This window comes from Dipodomys ordii, unplaced genomic scaffold, assembly GCF_000151885.1.
Source record: "Dipodomys ordii isolate 6190 unplaced genomic scaffold, Dord_2.0 Scaffold5, whole genome shotgun sequence".
NCBI classification, from domain to species: Eukaryota; Metazoa; Chordata; class Mammalia; order Rodentia; family Heteromyidae; genus Dipodomys; species Dipodomys ordii.
In genome coordinates, this window is record NW_012267221.1 from 7265263 (window position 1) to 7283742 (window position 18480).

The following is an 18480-nucleotide window of genomic DNA, read 5'->3' on the forward strand; positions in this document are numbered from 1 at the left end:
GTTTCTCTGGCTTAGGACTGTTCACTGGAACTCTAAAACTGCTTTCTATGCGAGAGCTTGTTCAGCTTCCAGCTTCTCCTCCGCCATCTTGTCCCCCCCTCCTTTCTATACATTCTATAGCTAATTACTAGGAAAGATTTGTTGAGGCTCCTAAGAGCTATAAAATGGTGGCCTAGTCATAAATTGTCATGAATTGTGAATTGTAAATTTAAAAAATGCTTTAACAGGATTTTTTCCCCAATATAACAAGATAAAGTAGGGAGAAATAGAAGAGAGAAATATTTCCTGCTCTCCATGCAGGAAATGGAAATGAAAATTCTAAATGACAGTTCTCCTCTGTCCTCTCTACATTGTCTAGACTGTGTGGACTAGCAATTCGTCATCCTTAGACAATGGTTCTAGGTGAGTAAGATTGGCAAGGCCTACTCAAAATGAAGGCAACCTTTAGAGTCCCTTTGTTATCAAGCCTTTCATTCCTTCTGCCTCTACTCATTCACTTAGACTTTGCAGCTTTTAGCATCTAAAAGAAGAAAGCAGATTTAGATAGTGATTGAATCTTATCTGCAAGGAAACTTCTGACTTCAATAAAACTTCAAGGAGCTTCTGTCATTTGTTATCTGAAGAGACAGTGGGAAATCAGTGGTGTTTGCCAGGAAGATTTTCTGTTGGAGTCAGTCTACCATTGTTGCTTTCCCAAACTGCCAACCTCAACTTTGGCATTCATTTTCTAGATGGTAAACTAGATGGTAACGAGATGGACTAAACAATAGAAGATGGTACTCTGGCTGTTCTGGAAGCTAAAAGTCCAAATTCAAGATTTTAACAGAACCTTGCTGTCTTTGTTGCTGAGGGGTAGGGAGGCAGGCTTTTCTAATTTGTTGTTGTCCAGCAATTCTCGGTCACAGATTTTGTTTAAGCCATGTTTCTGTTTTGTAGGTCATATTGGCTCTTTCTTGGACTATGGTTTCAATTTTGCAAGTGCAGGAAGGCTGGAGAATGTAGTTTCTATATCTACATTCCATCTGGCCCATTTCACAGGCTGACTCACTTTCTGATTCTACCAGGCTGTTGGTATTTCTTTGTCGATGGTTTCACCTTAAATGTGGCCTCCTCCACAGTGTCTTCACTCTCTTTTCTCTGCATTCAAATCTGTCTTTTTATAATCACACTAGTCATATTAGAAATAAGGTCCTCTCCAATTACCTCATTTTAACATGAATGCTCTTGTAAATATTCCTAAGTATGGTCACATTTTGAGGCACTTGGACTTGGTTATATCTTCACATGTCTTTTTAATGAACAAAATTCATTCCATAAAACTTACGAATTACTTCTTCCTTTAAAGATGACTTGCAAAAACTAGAGCATGAAAAAGTTATGGAGAAACATTAGCTGTTTTTACTTCCTGACATCTTTATTCACTTTTCCATACTGCAGTTTTTTTCTTCTTTAAAATGTCTTTCCTTTTTAAAATTATTATTATTGTACAAGTATGGGGACTTAAACTCAGAATATCTTGCTCTCACTTGGCTTTTTCATTCAAGGCTGGCATTCTGTCACTTGAGGTAGCCTTCTACTTCCTGCTTTTTGTTGGTTAATTAGAGATAAAGGTCTCACAGATTAATCTGCCTTTGAACTGAGATCTGGCTTTGAACTGAGATACTCAGATCTCAGCCACTTGAGTAGCTAGAATTAAAGGCATTAGCAACTGGCACTCAATCACACTTCATTTTTCTGAAAACTTAAATATTCTTTGAATAACTCTATGTGATGCACCTCCTCTACACAAATGCTAGCTTTTATCAATCATAACTTTATACAAGAAACTTAGTAAGTAGATGACAATATTTCATAGGTGTATGCAAGTGTGTGTGTGTGTGTGTGTGTGTGTGTGTGTGTGTATTGCTACTCTCTGTAGCTTTTTCAAATAGTTCCATATTAGTGAGCAGAATATGTGGAACTTTTTAGGAACATATATATTGAGTAACAATAAATAATATCTGATTCTCATAAGTTTTAAGGTTTGCTTTATTCACTGAGAGTGTTTTTATACTAGATTGTTGCCATAAATAATCTTTCTCTTTCTTGTTATTATACCTGCTAAATCTCCTACCAAGACTTTTTTGGTCAGTTTTGGGCTTGAAATGATGGCTTGGATGCTTTCCCTGAGTATCTTTGTGCTCAAGGCTAACACTCTATCACTTGAGCCACAGTGCCACTTCCCTACCAAGATTTTTATATTAGAGTTTCAGTTAAGTTATACTCAGTTTCTGATATTCTCTCAATGTTTAAAAGATAGTTGATACCTTTTTGCTGCTACAATGTGCAAGCTGCATCTTATTTTGCCCAGAAAGTCTTGGAAAGTAATCTCAAGTTTTCTGATACTCTGACATGATGCATTTCTCTGTATTGATAAAGCACTAATACAAAACCACTCTGAAAAACATGCCTGTAATTCAACAAAGTTAGGCTTTTTAACCTGCTGTAATAAAGGAGAGGATGTAACATGGTAACCCTAGGGTGTCTCAGTGGAAAGAAGTTAGTGAGAAGCTGGGAAGGAGTTAGCAGAAGGAGCAAGATAGGAAATACATAAAGTTCTGAATCACAAAGGTACAATTAACGAGCTATATAACATTTGTTGTGACACTAATGTAGACTCATATGGGGTAAACAGGAATAAGAAATAAGAAATAAGCTATCCTAGATAGCTTTACATAACTCTCAAGGATCTGGAATTGTTTCCCATAGACAATAGAACATTATTGAAGTATTACACTGATGATATATTTACATTTTGAATACACCACTTTAAGCTTTAGGAGTAATTTGTAAGTTAGGTCAGAGATGAAATTATAAGTTCATAGGTGATATGCATGGAATACAAGAAAGACTTCAGGTCAGAAATATTAAGCAGATTTTCACATAGAGTGACAACTGATAAAGGGTCTTCCTGAAGTTTTCATTTTAGACAGATCACATGAACATTAGGAATGTGATCAATTAACCAGAGTTGTCATGATATGAAGAAAACAGAACACATTTTTCATGTGAAATTATCATTTCTGGCTGCTGAACTACATACCATCTTACAATTCTTCCTGCCTTCCACAACCTCAATTCTCCTCTGTAAGTCAGACTTCTGGGATTATAGTTCATGTAGGAAAATAGATCACAAAGGATAATTTTAATAGATGCTGAAGATATTTATGTCTGTTTCAAATATGGGTGCTGTCTAATATTCAGTTTATTTTTAATGAAACTTTCTGTAGCATTGGCTTGTGAAGTTTTAGATTTCAGGATGAATCAGGCTTTTATTTGAGCTGTAGGATAAATTTCAATGCTACTGAGGAAAGTAAGGTGTGAATTATAGGAGAGCTCCAGTGTTTCAGATAAATCAAACTACTGGTCTGCTTTTAAAAAGAAGTGAGACGTATGGGTCACTGTTTTCCACAGAGTCTCATGGAGCCATAAAAGTTCATATTGTTTCCTAACAGATCCAAGTCATTTCTTTACAATTTCTTCTTTTGTGGATATGTTTGGGCAATTTGACCTAATTTGTCATTAACTTTCAAACCATACACTATTACAGGTTGAACTTCCTAATCTAATTGTATAGTTAGTATTTCTTTGTTGTTATATATATGTATATATATCATAATTTTAAAATATAGGGAGCAGAAAATATAAGCTGGAAGAAAAACAGTCTCTTCATCAAATGGTGCTGGCAGAATTGTCTGTCCACATGCAGAAAACTGAAGTTGATGCTTATATATCACCCTGTACCAGAATCAATTCAAAATGAATCAAAGACCTCAATGTAAGGGCAGATGAAAATATTACAGGAAGGTATAGGGAAACAGTAAAGCTTCCAGGCATGGACAGAAACTTCCTAAGAATACAGAATCAAAATACAACAAAGGAAAACTGGTTAAATGGAATTGCATCTAGCTGGAGAACATAGCCAATAAGTTAAAAGAAAGCCTACAGATTCCATATCTTGGCTATGGGAAACAATACTGCAGTGATCATGGTTGTGCTGGTGGCTTTAGTGGGGCATGGTTTGTGGTCCATTGGATAGATGCCCAGGAGTGGGATTGCTAGGTTATAAAGCTAACTCTATGCTTAATCTTTTAAGGAACTTCCTTACTGCTTTCCAGAGTGGTTGAATGAGTTCACATTCATAGCAACAGTGTAATAGAGTTCCCTTTTGGTTGAATCCCTGCCAGCATTTGTTATTGTTAGATTTCCTGATAATGGCCTTTTAAACTGGAGTGAGGTGGAAACTCAATGTTTTGATTTGCATTTCTTTTATAACCAGAGATGTTGAACACTTCTTCATGTGTCTATTGACCATTCTTTTTTCTTCCTCTGAGATGTCTGTAAGTCCTTAGCTCATTTATTGAATGGGTTGTTGAATTTTTGAGGGTTTATTTGATGAAAGCTTAATTTTTTGAGCTCTACATATGTTTTAGATATGATGCCCTGGTCTGAGGTAGCTAGTGAAGACTTTCTCCCATTCTGTGGGCTTTCTATTTATATTAATAGCTATGTCCTTTGCTACTCAGAAGCTTTCAAGTTTGATACAGTACCATTTAGCCAGTCTTTCTTTGACCTGTTGTGATTCTGGAACATTTTTTAAGGAGTTTCACAGATACCTAGAAGGCCAAGGGATTCCCCTACTCCTTCCTGTAATATTTTCATAGTATCTGGCCTTACATTGAGATCTTTGATCCATTTAAAGTTATAGATAAAATTATATAAAACTTATATTAAGTGAAGAAAGCCAGAGCCAAGGAAACATGGCTGCATAGTTTCCCTCATTTGTGGCAACTAGAATTTATCTATAAATCTACAAATAAACATACTGAATAATATATATAGAGAGATTAATTGATTGAGTTGTTGCTATATACATATGTTGAGATATGTAAATATATATAGAGATTGATGCACACACACTGTGACATGATAAATTATAAAAGACTATGGTCATTCACATATTGAGGACAAAGAAAGATATGCATTGATATGGTGGACAACAGCTCAATGGCTATGTATAGATGATCATATAAAATAATATTATATGAAATGAACTCCAAGAAACAAAAGACATTTTTAGTTACCATTGTGCTATTTTTGTTTTCTTTTCCTTCTGTGTTATTTGCAAGTTTATTTGTATTTGGAAGGATTTGGAAGGGCATATAAAATGTAGAACAGGGATGAACAGTACTGGTGTTTACAGGACACCAATGGAAAGCAAACTGGTTATGTTGTGGGTGGGGACAAGAGGAAAAAACTGGGAGACAGAGACAGATGGGGAGAATTGTATTCACTACTTATTACCAGATCCAGGTAACTGCAACCCCTCTGTATATCAACTCTACAATAACAACAACAATAATAATAAATTTAAAAAAGCCTACAGAATAGAAAATTTTTTATCAGTTATGCATCACATAAGAGACTTATATCTAAAATATACTTAGAGCTCAAAAAATTACCCCCCCAAATTAACCCACAAAGAAACAACAAACCAATTAATAAATGAGCTAAAGACTTAGAGACTTCTCAGAAGAAAAAGAAAGTCTAATAAACATGAAGAAATGTGTCTAATCATAAAGAAATACAAGTTAGAATGGCCATTATATATATATAATGAAATTGATATCCATTAGACAAAAATTTAAATTAATGAATGATATTGTATAATTTGTAAAGAAATTAAAAGACCTGGGGAAAATTCCATGAAGTGAAGTAAGTCAGGCTCAGCAGAACAAAGGATGCATGTTTTCCTTTACAGTGGAAGCTAGACTTAGCTTATAAAATTATAAACAAATATGTTGGTTGGTATGCAAGTGTGAACAAATGTATTAACCATTTTTGCCTTATTTAGATAATAGTTTTATAAATAAATGTTTGTTTTATCTAATATTGTTAGAAATATTTCTTAAATTATGATGGTTATATTATTTTTCTAAATTTTCTCATCTGCTAGATACATTCACTGAAGAATTTCCAGATTGAATCTATGTGATACGTAGAGTTTGCTTCAAAATATGTCACAGAAACAATAGAAATTTAGAATATTGACTCATAATAGAAACAGAAAGTTAATTCTTGTTGAAGCTTAGTGATGGGCATTTGGAAGTTTGTTTTTTCTCTGCTTCTATCTATTTCACAAATTTCTATAATAAACATTAGTATCTTTAAATTGAATATTTTCATTTCTAAATAGCTGAAAATGTATTGTTTATAATAACAATAAATGCTAATTTTTAAAGACTTTTATTGTAGGATCAGACCATTTAAAGGATTTTTGGAAATCTGAAAAGTTTTCAGTTTTCTATATTTTTCTTTACTTTCATCAGATTGTGAAGAATGATGGCAGGAACTGGAAGCCTTGCTCAAGCAATGATTGAAAAGGCCAAGCAGCAGTCCTGAGTTCAAGTCCTTGTAATGGCACAAACAAAACAAATCAAAACAAAAAGAATGATGCATACAGTGTATGCATATAGTTTGTGTATGTACTTAATATAAGCATTACTATGTATAAAACCAACATATTGTAATAAAGATAATGCACTGGAGAATAGATCCCTAACAATAATATTTCTACGATTTCTATTTCTTTTGTTTGTCCAATGTCCGATTTACTTAAAAAGAAATAATTTTAGGGTTTTTTTGAGGGGTTGGCAATAATGATTTTTGAAATGTGAGAATACTTTATACATTTTCAAGGTTGAGTTTAAGAACTTCTTCCTTACAGGTAGAATGTTCCTGTCTTAGTTGTGATAGTTAATGAATGATCTTTGTCAAGTTTTCTACTTGCAAACCCATTTTTCACAAAAGAAACTACTTCCTAATGGCTTTCTTGAAGTACATACAGTATTTGTGTCTTGCTGCTTAATATCTTTTTTGTCTCCAATTCACCTTAAAATATCATGCTTAATGGGTGGGCAAATGATGAAATAATATATCAAAATCCCTAACCTATTGCTGAAGAGGTTAAGGTACTAACGGATATTGTTGCTGTGGTTTTGTGTATTTTTTTATTTTATTTTACTTTTTTGGTGGGGGGTTCCAGTCGTGGGGCCTGAACTCTGGGCCTGGGTGCTGTTCCTCAGCTCTTCAGCTCAAAGCTAGCACTCTACCACTGGAGCCACAGTGCCACTTCCAGCTTTTTTCTTTTTGCTTATGTGGTGTGAGGAATCGAACCCAGGGCCTCATGCATTCAAGGGAAGTGCTCTACCACTGAGCCACCTTCTCAGCCCCTGTTGCTGTGGTTTTAAATAGTTTCTGATACAGTAAAGAGCTCACTGGAGTTGTTTTTTTTAAGACAGCTGCAAAATTATATCCACAGGAATAGGACAGCCTTTGCCCTGCAAATGCTTGGAAAATTCATCTTCTTTTGCTGAAGCTCCATAGGGTATATTAATGGCTGGCAAGCAGAAACATTCTGTATCTGATGGCTCAAAGCATTATTTTTTCCTACATGGTTTGCATCAGGAAATATTTTTCAAAACACTTCTAAAGGTCATTTAGAATCTTCTTAAAACTAAAAATAATGAGATGCCTGGAAATGTAGAGACTTTCAAATTCAGAGCTGAAAACACAACAAATCTTATGCATATGTCATAATTGTGACAGTCTTCATTTCCTTTTTTATTAATTTTTTATTGTGAAAATACCAGAGGGGTTACAATTACATGAGCAAGGTAATGAGTACATTTCTTATCAAGCATTGATGCCTCCTCCTTTGTTTCCCCTTACCAACCCTGTCCTCTCATCAAGGCCCCCCCCCCCCGCCGAAGTTGTAAAGTTCGTTTTTTGACATAACATCTTGTACATCTCATTGTTGCAATGGGTCCACCTGTATCCCTATTTAAACAATTTTTTCCCTTCCCCTCTCCAAATTATACCAACATCAAATACAGTGATAATAAGGCTTATACTGTGGGGGAGGGAAATACAAAGCAACATAAAAATCTTATACATATGTTAATAGCAATAGCAAGAAAAGAAAAACCACTTGTGTCCTTATTTTGCCTAACATCAACTTATCTGACCATTTCTTCTTGTCTCAGAAATATACTAGTTATTGCAAATAAGGGAAACCATGGGACCATGTTTCTTTGGGCCTGGCTTACTTCACTTAATATAATTTTTCCAAGTCTTCCCATTTCCTAACAAATGGGGCAATGTCATTCTTTTTGATGGAGGCATAGAATTCCATTGTGTATATATACCACATTTTCTTGATCCATTCTTCTACTGGGTTGCTTCAATATCTTCACTATGGTAAATAATGCTGCAATAAACATGTTGTGCTAGTAGCTTTAGTATGGTCTTGATTGTGATCAGGTAAATGCCCAAAAAAGGTATTGCTGAGTCATAGGGGAGCTCTATGTGAAGTCTTTTGAGGAACCTCCATACTACTTTCCAAAGTGGTTGAACAAGTTTACACTCGCACCAACAAATACAGTAGGGTTCCCTTCTGTCCACCTCCCCAGCATCTGTTGTTATTAGAGTTCTTGATTATAGCCATTCTAACTGGGGTGAGGTAGTATCACAATGCTGTTTTGATATACATTTCTTTTATGGCTAGGGAGGTTGAGCATTTCTTCACTTTAAAAACCTGAAAATACCTTGACAATAAGAAAAAATCTAGCCCAGCTCTCTTCTGTAAAAGGATGGTTTAGTTGGTCTACACTACTAAGTAAGAAAATAAAATAAATAAATAAATTGACCAAATAAATAAGAAGTGTGAAAGTAAAAGATGGAATTAGGTGACTTAGAGAACAGTTTTATTTTGGAAATAGAGGATTTATGAAATAAATGCATTAAAATATAAATATGAACTAAAGAAAGATCTATCACGTAAAAAAAAAACCTGAAAAAGGAAATCAAAACAGAACTTAGAAAGTGGCAAAAACTCTCATGCTCTTGGATTGGAAAGATCAACATCGTGAAAATGGCAATACTTCCCAAGGCTATCTACAAATTCAATGCAATGTCTATCAATATTTCAACCTCATTCTTCAAGGAAATACAAGAGGCAATCCAAAAATTCAAATGGAACAATAAAAGACCTCAAATAGCAAAAACAATCCTCAACAGAAAGAACACTGCTGGAGGAATATCAATACCAAATTTCAAACTCTACTATAAAGCCATAGTAATCAAAACAGCTTGGTACTGGCACAAGAACAGATCTCAGGACCAATGGAATAGAATTGAAAACCCAGAAATGAACCCACAGACCTATAGCCAGCTAGTCTTCAATAAGGCAGCTAAAAAAATAGAATGGAAGAAAGACAGCCTTGTCAGTAAACGGTGCAGGCACAATTGGTTAATCTCTTGTAGAAAACTAAAGCTAGATCCTTATATATCACCCTGCACCAAAATCAACTCCAAATGGATCAAAGACCTCGGAGTCAAAGCAGACACTCTGAAAACATTACAGGATGGAATAGGAGAAATCCTAGATCTCCTTGGCACAGGCTGAAATTATCTTAATAGAGACCCAGAAACACAACAAATCAAAGAAAGATAGGACAAATGGGATTGCATGAATTTGCAGAGCTTCTGCATGGCCAAGGACATAGCTAGCAAGATCAATAGAAAGCCCATGGATTGGGAGAAGATCTTCACTAGCCATACAACAGATAAGGGTCTCATATTAATTAAATCCCCCAACAACAAATCCTCAAGAAACAACTGCCCAATAAATAAATGGGCTAAAGACTTGAAGAGGAAATAAAAATTGCCAATAGACACATGAAGAAATACAGTCTTCAATTTCTGCAAAGATGTTCTGTTCTTAAGGAAGCAAGCTACCTGAAACTGATAAAACACAGTACAATTGGAATCTTATTTCTTAGGATATAAGTATGGTGCAAAACTCCTTTCTTAATGTGTTTTTCTTGTTTTCGGGAATATACTTTCATTCTTGACACAGAAAAAATTCAAATATTAGAAGAGTCACTAAAATGAGAAAGAGGAAAATCCTTATCAAATGTTGTTACTGGATTTATGTAATGTTCACTCTCAGCCAACTCATTTGCCTACAGTAGAATGCAGTACCACTTAGTATCAAATACTACAAGCAATGCTTTTCAATTTTAATAAAATCAGCAGTAATGTTGATTAATAGAATGATAATTCTAAGTTAACATGCTTCCATTTGGGAAGTATAATTTTTCTACAAACTTGTAAACAAATCTGGGTGCCATGGCTCAGGCCTGTAATCCTACCTACTTAGGAGACTGAGATCTGAAGATCACAGTTCAAAACCAATTGGGGCAAGAATGTCCATGAGACTCTTATCTCCACTAAACCACTCAGAAAACTCCAAAGTGACACTGTGGCTCTAGTGGTAGAGTGCAAACCTTGAGCTGAAAAGCTCAGGGACAGTGCCCAGACCCAGAGTTCAAGTCCCATGACTGATGAAAAGGAAAAAGAAAAAAAAAACTTATAAACAAGTAAATTGGTGATATTTACTGATTATAAGTCATGACAATGTTTTGACTGGAGACCTGTAGCAGAGGTTCACATCTAGGAGGATGAGTTCAGAACCAAACCAGGCAGACAAGATCAAGGAACTCTGATCTCCAATTAACCATTAAAAATCTGCAACTGCAAGTACGATTAAATGGTAAAATGACAGCCTTGAAGGAAAAAGCCAAGTAGGAGCATGAGGCTCTGTATTTAAAAAAAACTCTATTGAATAAGGCTATAATAAAAAAATTAAAAATTTATCTAACAATTCTGACACTAACAAAATTAGGTCAAAATTAACCATTCTGAATATACATAAAAAAGACTTATCAAACTAATATATACCTGAAATTTATCACTGAGATAATTTCAGAGTATAATCACAATAATGAAAGGAAGCCCAGAGGAAAACACATTAAGATGACCTGTATTGCCACCTCATTTTAGAGGACATCGATTCAGGCCCCTCTACCACATGGTTCAAGTGGTGGAGCTTAGCCAAGCAAGCAAGCCAAGTAAGCAAGAAGCTTACTAGACTGGTGATGGCAAAACAGACTCTAGTGATGGCAAAACAAAGAGATAAATCAACAAACAAGCAAACAAACAAAAAATTCTGGTCTTCCAATTTGTGTGGAGCAGTTGCCATTCTCTTTCTTGTCTTCAATTTATATTTCTTCTCATTCTTCAAGCCATTTCCAATCATAGGAAATGTACCAGATAAAAAAATTTTTGGAGTAGGATAAACTTAGATGTGGAATGAATGTAGGCTTACTTACTAATCCAATTAATTTAAACTAGAACAATTCTTTCAATACTCCATGAAAAGCTAATCCCCTTTATCTAGTTTCTGGGGACTAGATATCTTTCCACATTAAGAGAACATAGAACACAGTTTCCTATGCACTAGATTTCCTTCCAGAATCCTTTATGAAGATAATCTCATTTAAATCACCAAAACTCTACATGGTCCTTATGACAAAGGATGAAAGAAAAGCATATAAGCTTCAAATAATTATACATGAACTATAGAGGTAATAAATAATAGATTCTATATTTAAACCCAAACTCTAAACTATTGACAGTGCTCTTCATAATCACTCTATGCCAGATTTGAAAATTATGTCAGTTCTATCACTAAAGATTTTAATCACAGGTAATGTTCATTTTGGTTAATATTTTCAAGCTTAAGTAGTACATGTTTTACTGTAATTCATAAGAAGTAACTATTGACAAACAAAGTTTTAGTATCCTTGCCTTGGAAGATGATTCTATGGAGATGGAACTCAGTCTTTTCACATATACTGCCTGTAAGAAGAACAACAGTTTCCCAGGAGGAAAGTCAGAAAACAATAAAGTAATAAAAAAATTCAAGCTTATATCACCAATATATACTACAAAGATGGAATTTTAATAAATTAGAAGAGATTTGGTGGCTAAAAAAGAAACAATTTTATCTACAAACTGAATTATGAAAAATAATTTCTAAGCGATATTGAATATTAGAGACAATACATGCTGAAGACTCCAATATTTTTTTTGTCAGTCCTGGGGTTTGAACTCAGGGCCTGGGCACTGTCTCCAAGCTTCATCTGCTCAAGGCTAGCATTTTACCACTTGAGCCACAGTGTCATTTCCAGCTTTTTCTGTTCATGTGGTAATGGGGCTTCATGCATACAAGGCAAGCACTTTACCACTAAGCCACATTCCCAGCCCAAGACTTCAACTTTTGAGACTGATTAAAGTTGATGAAAAGCCACTAATATCTTCTCTTTTGAAGGTATTATTTGTCTTTAAAGAATTTCAGTGGGACAGTGTGCCAAGAAAGATCTCTCTTACTCAAATTCTCAAAAGGACACTTATTTCTTAGTTTTCAAAAGAATACCTTATCTTTTTTTATGTCTTATTTTCCCTTGAACTAATAATGAAAAGGTCAAGGGAATGTTTTAAACCTCTGCTAGCCACCTATTAGAAGTTTCTATAGCATTTATGAAAGAATGCCAACAAGATTAATAGACAGCATAGCTTTCTAGAACACAAAGCACGAAATGTAATTTAAAACTCTATTTCTTTCCAACTTAAGTCAGAATACGAGCAAGGAGGATAAAACTTCCCATTAGTACTAAAATAGTGAACAGCAGTGGACTTGGAATAGATCTAAAGCAACCCATGTAATTATACTTTAAAGCTCATTGAAGAGAATGACTCATATTCAAATACATCTCTGCTGGAGAGTGCATCAGTAAGATCAACTATCACCTCCTATCTCCGCCCACTGCCCTGAGTCTTTGGCCCTAAATAATTTTGCCACATATAGCCCTTTCTGTCAGCCTTCCAGTATTGAACCATTGTTAATTTGGTCTATAAAGTAAGTGAGCCTTCAAGATACTGAGGTGAATGTATTTGCTATGCTATGATGGGCACTTTTAAGGTCCTAAATAAAAAGAGGAGGGGGACCAACTAAAGCATTGCTTGTGTCCTGCATAATGTTTGCACTGCCCAAGGCAGACTTCCCACAAATCATCTTGACTGAATAGATGAGTCACTTTCAGTACAGTAGCATTCTACGAAAATGCAGTCAGAGTCAGACAAAACTAAAGCCTTTAGTGACTGGAGCAGTTAGGCTTTAGCAGGGGCAGAAGAAAGTGAGTTTAGCCTTTAGAAACAATCTCTAATTAACCGCTTTTCTCAGCTCCTTGGATAGAAAGACTGATCATTATGTACAACAACCTTACAACTTGAAACCCTTAAGTAACAATGCTGGTAGTGATATAGAAACAGAAACGGTACCAATTATCAATTATTACTTTGGGTATAATATTGGCAAGGAATCATGTAAAATGACACATGATTGTCTTGGAGTGAAAAACTCTTACATTCAAAGTGCTGCTGAGGATTCAAAAAAAATACAGTAAGGGTGTAAGACTCTCTGTTGTGTGATGCACATTAATACATTGTCTTCATAATAACACCTGTCCTGAGTGATCTTTGCTTTGCTTTATAGGCAGGAAAAGGAGGCCCAAGCAGGCTAACTACCTAGTTTAAATTATTGTAAAATACAAGAAACAAAATTGGAAATTAAACTGGATGTCCATTTTCATTTTATTATTTTACTCTGAAATCTTATAGCAAAACAATGTATAGTAATCACCAATATCCTTGCAGAAAGCAAGTATAGAAAAAAATTGTTGGGAGGGATATTAGCAACAAGCCTAACTTATAATAGGCTCTCCTGACACATTCAACACACTGATCTTTGAAACCTGTTCACTAGTTTGTATCACTGGACTAGAGCCATAAGAACTTCAGTAAAACTACCTTCATGTATAAGTTGGATGAATATTTGCTTCTATTCCTTAGTTGCATAACAACTGGAGAAATTTAAAATTAAATTAAGTAAATCCTGTAAGAGGCCATGGATTTGCACTGTTTGTCCATTGGATCCCATAGGACCATGAATTTAAAAATTAGAATCATCTTTGCTTAAGGAAAGGTTTGTGCAGGGAGTGAGGAAAGCTGACCATTGAGATGATGGCTTGATGTTGTTTTAAAAAAAAAAAAGATCCACAACCAGGCCACTGACAGTAACAGAATGACTGTGACATCCTGCAGGGGTGTGTTGATCCACAGCCTCCATAGTGAATGAAAATGAAAAGTCTGGCTGGGTGCTGGTGGCTCACGCCTGTAATCCTAGCTACTCAGGAGGCTGAGATCTGAGGATCTCCGTTCAAAGTCAGCCCGGGCAGGAAAGTCCTTGAGACTCTTATCTCCAATAAACCATTAGAAAACCGGAAGTGGCTCTGTGGCTCAAGCGGTAGAGCACTAGCCTTGAGCTGAAGAGCTGAGGGACAGTGCCCAAGCCCAGAATTCACACCCCACGACCGAGAAAAAAATAAAAAAGATAAAGAAAATGAAAAGTCTGACTGATCAAGACCAAAATTTCCCAAAGACATCATCTGGGATGAGTGAATGACAAATAATACAGGTTCCCAGGAATGATATTCCATTGCCTGCGTACCCACTGATATATTGTGGTCTAGGTAAGGACAGTACTCCTTCTTGAGCCTCTTAAATCTTCCTTGGAGGTACAGCACTTCTACTTCATTTTCTCATTGCTTTGCATTAATAACTCTGCTCCACTGAAGTGTCATGTACCTGTCCTTGAATTGTTTTCTCTGACAAGACTAAGACTCCTCTGGTCCCTGGTCAGGTAACCCAGTTCCAGCAACATTATTATCTAACCTTTAAAATAATCTGGAGAGAAAGATAACAGCCAATTTGTTCAGACAGGATAGTTTCAGTGGGCATGATAATGGAAGTTCTCTCTGTCTAATAGTTACATACACACAAACACACACACACAATATTCCTAGTAATCCAAAGTTAACCAAGCATGTTCTCTTCCATTTCTTTGATCCTGTCTTACAAGAAAAGAACTTTGAGATGAACAATCTTATTTCTGCTCTTTATGTCTGGATTTTGTTTATTGGTTTTTATTTTTTCAGATTTTCTCTGTATATAACACTCAATTGGTTCTGCTCAGCCCATAATAGTTTCTCCCTTTTGTGGCAAGAAGTATTGACTGAGGCAAGAATCAAAGGCAAAACAAGATGAGATGTTTAAACTAACCTGTTGTATTTTTTGTCCTTTGACAAAGTTCACAATCTTATTTTGTCATGATTGAATCTGTGAATATCAGTCACTAGAGTGAATTAAGATTAAGTTTTAAAAGTATTTTCTCATGCTCTATCCTGTAAGAAATTTTTGGATTTGTATCTTCACACTTAAAAACATGTTTTTGCAATTTCTAAAATTGCACACTGCAATGCATTTGAAAGACCATGATAAGAAAAATGTTTTCTAATCCTCATAGCACTCTGAGGGGTTTATTAATATTTGCCACAGCAAACCGAAGCTATGGTTTCCAGTGCCCTTGAGTAACTCTGTTTAAAAGGCAAGGAAGTAGGTGTGGACTTTGTTCTATTTTTGTTGCTCCCTGGGAATTCTCTATGGTTTTCACACAAAGAAGTGCCAGGAAGGATGGCAGTACTAATTAATTTCTTTCAGGTTTATTTATTTATTTATTTATAACCTGAGGCATCTGGGTTGACTTTTACGGAAGAAAGTGAAACATATTATAGTTAAGAGAGTAATAAATATCCAATTGGATATTCTATCAGGATAGAGGACCAGGAGGCTTGTCTCTAACAGGTGTTTGACTTCTTTTCTGAATTATTTCATGATGCATGGAAGGATAAAGGCATTGGGGGATTCACCAATGTAAATATGTCAGCTTTTAAACAAAGTAAAGTCATAATTTACTTTCTAATTCAGCTTATCAGCAAGCACCAAATTTCCTTTAAAAGTGTAACTATATACAAAGACCTACATCACAAGTAAGAAGCAATTCAGAGCACAAACTCAAGGTACAAATTTCATTCAAATAGTTACTAAATGTACTACCATGAGAAATTAGTCTGTTTTAGCTCCAGTGTTTTCTTCTGTAAGATGAGAATAAGTAGGATAATGCTACTACATATAATTGACAAGTTAAATGAAGTAATACATACTTAGTAACATATTTTGGAACAAGTATGTGATGAACGTGATGATGAAGATGATGATGATGAAGATTGCATCCTCATAGAACTCAAATGGTCCTTATCTACCTTTTTGTTGTTAAATTACTGTAAAATGAATAGTAGTTTCACTTTTTGATAGGACTGAAGAATGATATTTAATAAAGCCAAAGGAAATATCCCATTTGTTTTAAGGCATGTAAGCAATGGTGAAACAAAATAGAGATTAGCACAAACCCTGCACCTCTACAGGTAATTGACCTTCAGTGATGGTGCTAAGAATACGTGATATCTTTCCAATAAATTGTACTGACAGTGCCAGATATCTGTCTGAAGAAAAATGACGCTAGACCTTACTTTTCACCAGTTGTAATAATTCACAACGGATGAAAAACTTAAATATAAGACCTGAAGCTATGAGACTTCTAAAGAATAACAGCAGAACTGTCTCAGAACATTAAAAGGCATAAGGGATTATTAGAAAAGACCTCAAGAGCTGGGAAGGTGGTTCACTGGTAGAGTGCTTGCCTAGCTTGCATGAGGCTCTGGATTCGATTCCTCAGCACCACATAAGCAGAAAAAGCCGGAAGTGGCTCTGTGGGTCAAGTGGTAGAGCACTAGCCTTGAGTTTAAGATATGAGGGACAGCACCTAGGCCTAGTGTTCAGGCCCCACTACCGAAAAAAAAAAAAAAAGAAAAGACCTCAAATCATAGGAAGCAAGAGCCAAGAAATTAGAAAAATTGTGTTACACAATAAATGAAACAGATCAAAGCTATAACATAAAACATGAGAGAAAATATTGTGAGCCATATATGACAATCATTGATAATATACAGAATATACAAGCACTTCCAAACTTAGTAGCATAAGCAAAAAACAAATGACTTGGATTAAAAGACAGACAAAAAATGTAAATAAACATCTCTCAATTAAAGAAGTACTAATGGACAGAAGCCCCTTGAAAAATATAAAAAAAATTACTAATCATCTGGGAAATACAAGTCAAAATCAAAATCAATGAGATATCCACTCCCTCCAATTAACATGGTAATTGTATATATACATAACAATAGATTATATTCCATATCAGCTAGCATGCTGATTATGTACACACGCATATAGATATAGATATAGATTAAAAACTTCTGTCAAGACTGTAGAGAAGTGGACCCCTGGTGCATTGTTAGTGGGAATGGTAATGAGTATAGCAATTATGAAAAAATCATTTGAAGGTTTCTCACAAAATTAAAATGGAACTACCACATTATCACATAATAGAGAAATGAAATTAAACCAATCTATTAAAGAGACACATGCATTCCTATGATTGCTGAAGTACTATTCACAATAGCCAAGTGGAAATCAGTATCTGAGATTCGAGAAATCACATGGAATAAACCATGGAGTACCATTCAGACATATAAAGTGGAACCCTGACACTTGCAACCATATGGAAGGCGCTGAAAATTATTCTTTATTCCATGTGATTTTACTGTATTTGCCCAATATGTTCTTTTTTATTTGTTTTGGTCCAGTCGTGGGGCCTGAACTCTGGGCCTGGGCGCTGTCCCTCAGCTCTTCAGCTTAAGGCTAGGGCTCTACCACTTGAGCCACAGAGCCACTTCTGGGTTTTTGCTGCATATATGGTGCTGAGGAATCAAACCCAAGCCTCATGTATGCAAGGCAAGCTCTCTACCACTGAGCCACCTTCCCAGCCCCCAATATGTTCTTTTATCATGAACTTTTGTGTTCACTTTTCAAAGGTCTGATAGGTTGTTTAGTCATTTGGAGTAAAACAAGCTCCTCTTACTTGGTTAGGTACCTTAATCACACGTTCCTTTCTATCATTTGCTTAGGGATTTGTCACCCCTAATCAAGGTTTAGTCCTGCTACAATTGCTCCTCTCCTCCCTGACCATCTAGGTACAATCTCCTATAGGATTCACGTTTGTTATTGTGGTTATTCCATTGTTCAACTATCCCATCTGAGTATGGTTTTAGTTGATGCACAGCAATGCATTCTGGCTCATTTTCCCCTGTGTCTTATAGGACTTAGTGCTGAGCACCAAACAACATTGTATACATCTGTGATAGAAAAGGTAGTTGTTTCTGTACGGTGATAAAATGACTTCTAGGGTCATCATAAACAACTTTCCTAAGTTTATGTTGGAAGAGTAAAATATATGAAAATTTAAAAATGCATGCAAGATTTACTAGACCATGGGCTGGGACGGTGGCTCAGTGGCAGAGCACTTGCCTTGTATGCATGAGGCCCTGGGTTCGATTCCTCAGCACCACATAAGCAGAAAAAAAAGATTTACTAGACCATATTGGAAATTTGTGTGGAAATGTAACAATGAAATGCCCTTCTATATAACTCAGGGAAGCTAATAAAAACAATAAATAA